A 3,250-nucleotide genomic window follows, 5' to 3' on the forward strand; every position below is an offset into this window, starting at 1 on the left:
TTTTTTTGAGACAGGTTGTCTCACTAAGCCAGAAGCTCACCGACTCAGCTAGACTAGTGACCTGCAAGCTGCAGGGATCCTCCTGCCCCTGCCTCCCCAGTGCTGGGATTACATGCCTGTGCTGCCCTGCTTGGCTTTTTATGTGAGTTCTGGGGATCCAAACTCAGATCTTTGTGTTTGTGAGGCAAGCACTTTACAGACAGAGACATTCCCCCAGTCCTACCAATGACAACCTTTAAATCCTATAACCTTATGTGTGGCCGAAGGAAGAATGTCAGGAGTTAAATATTTTGCTTTTAGCTAAATGACTAGTCTCTGAAATTGTGTTGTTGAAAATTCTAACTGTAAACTCTAGCTTTCCCTGTCCCTCCTCTTCTCTACTTCCCTCTGTAAGCTGCAAGAAGTAACAAAGGCTCCAGTTCTCCTCTGGTTTATCCACTCATTCTCTAGTGATTGTAGACATGTGAGCCAAGCCCAGCTTCATGCCCATCCTTCTATTCATCTGCCATTCATCTCTTAACTGACTCATGCTGTCAGGATACAGAGATGCAAGCAGGAATACCATAGATATTTTTTCCTTCAAAAATACAGATTCCACAGAAAAGATAAATGGGGGCAACCGACAATAAGATTCAATAATTCACATCTTGGTGATGTCAGCTAGTCTAAGCTCTCAGTTTTTCTTCTTTGCTATTTTTCAAACTATCTTGTTAGTGAAAACTGAGTCTCATGGCTACCCAAGTTCATAGAACCTTGGTCAAGGTTTGTGATCAGCGAAGGAACTTATCATAAAAAGATCACTAACCCAATGCTGATTTAGTCTTTCCAAGGCAGTTATTAACTTTAGGTACCAGACTGATTTCCTTTGTCTGGGTCTTAGAATACCCATTTGTAGGACAGGGTAGGACCTGGAAATGTTTGAGGGCTCTGGAATGGTACCTAGGAACTCTTTGGAATGAGTGATTGGAACAAGAGCTAGTCACAGTGGACTGCGAAGACTGCACTGTGGGAAAGGCTTCGGAGACATGACTGACATGCACTGTAAGCCACAAGGAGATTTCATAGCTATTATCTGATTTTTATCCTCAGGAGCACCTGCTATAGTATTATCACTTCCATCATTGCATAAAGGAACTGAAGCCCAGAGAGTGAAAAGACTGTGTTAAGTATTTGAAGTCAATTTTCTTATATAATTCACACAATAATCTTATCACCTTTTGTAATTATTCCTCCTCTTCATCCATTCTTCTTCCTTCACTTTCTAGTTTACAGATAATTAATTTGAGGATCATGAAGCCTAAGTAGATTTTACCCCATTAGTAAGTACTAGAGATCAAAATCTGTCTAAATCTAAAATGTCCACTTACAAGTGTGGTCAGAATCCAAATGATTGAAAAGGCTGGAGAGTCATAGAAGCACATGTAACAATCCAGGAAGGACTGGCCATACTTCACTTTCTTTTTAAAGGTTTATTTTATTTATTTATATTCTTATTTGTGTGAGTATTTATATGGCTGCACATGCCTGTGTGTGCATGCATGTGGAGGTCAGAAGAGTATGCTGGGTGTCTTCTCCCATTATTCTCTGCCTGTTCTCTTCCTGAACCCCAGGGCTTGTGTCTGAGCTAGGCTTGAATCTAGCAATGCTCCTGTCTCTGGCCCCCCAGAAGGTGCGGTTATAGGAATTTTCTGGGAACACCTGGTGGCTTTTAAGTGAGTCTGAGATTCAAATCCTGCTCTTAACTGCTGAGCCATCTGTGTAGCCCAGTGTTTAACTTTCTTTTTAACTTCAGCCCTTATAAAAAGAGAATAAGTAAAATAATATAGGAGACTTGTACTTTAGGTTGCATTTCATCTATAATGAAGAACTATAAGGCTTTGCAGAACGGAACAGTGTGTGCCCTATCTAAAGAAGGCAGCAGTTACCCAGGGTAAAAAAAAGGCAGGTTCGTCTATGCCAGACCCTTTGATTTTAGATGAAAAACTGGATGTCTGGAACTTTAAATAAAGTTTCTTCATTTACAAATATTACTAATTTTAATACTATGCAGGCAAACATAAAACATACTCACCTTGTGGATCACAGGGTGCCAGCTTATAACCTCTGTTCTGAACTGGGCTGTCAAAGACTACTCCAAATACCAGACGTCTTGTGCTGCCTTTAATGTTCTATAGCTTTATCCAAGCACCAGCTTTGCAGCCGTAAGTTAACTCAGCTTAGGACTCGGAGTAGCAGACCTCCCTGCATCCAGCTGTGCCTATGGCTTATGGCATGCACTTACTCAGAGATGACATTGGAGACGTTGACTATCATTCTTACATAGATGGTTTTGTATGAAATAATTGCCATAATTTTCATGACAATAATAAAAAGAGATTTAATGTTATCTATTTACCAGAAAAGTAAGTTAATATTTAGGTTGGTTATAAAGATTCCTGAGCTGTAAGTTGTCAACTTGGAACATTGGATCCAGCTGGGACTCCACATTTTCTTCTTTCTAGACTTGATTTCAGATTTGATTGCTTTAAGTTAGGGAATGTTTCTTTTGTTACCTCTATTTGGTGAGACTCTCAGGCAAGGAGAAGGTAGGGCCTGGAATCATCTTCTAGGAGAGAAGACATCTCCACTATTCCCCATCTTCACCACCAGGTCCTCTGGGATGGAGAGGAGACTGACAGGGTAAAGTGGAAGGAAAGAAAACAAGAATCAGCTTCTCATAGTCCAGAAGCCTTGACACCACGGCAAGACACTCCCAACTCTGTAGGTGACTGAACAACAACACACAGGGAGGAAATCACCTGCTGGAATGCTACCCTGGGTGATGAGATGGGCAGATGCCAACCAGCTGCCTCATGGTCTAGGCCAGACCCAGAACTCTTTATATAAATACAGCCCTTGGCCCAGGTACCTCAGCCTGAATGTCTGTGTGCCTGCTGAGGAGGGTGAGTCTGGAAACCGGGTCCTGGGTTTGGGCTGAGGATTGTTCAGGGGTATCCAGATTCATGGGAGTGAGACATGGTGACGGGAGATGCTGGGGAAGAGGTCCACCAGATGAGGCAAAGAACTGATGAATTTCTAAGTAAAATAGAATTTAGAGTTTATGAGGTGGAACAGAGCTGTGAAGTCAGTGTGTTTATCTTTGACAATCCTGGCCTCTTCAGGGATCAGCTTCCCTTATTAAGACCTTGTTGTGCCTGGAAAAGACACATTACTAATTTATATTGTGTGAGCAGAGGCATACAAGGAAGGA

Source organism: Nannospalax galili, unplaced genomic scaffold, assembly GCF_000622305.1.
Source record: "Nannospalax galili isolate Female #2095 unplaced genomic scaffold, S.galili_v1.0 scaffold416, whole genome shotgun sequence".
NCBI classification, from domain to species: Eukaryota; Metazoa; Chordata; class Mammalia; order Rodentia; family Spalacidae; genus Nannospalax; species Nannospalax galili.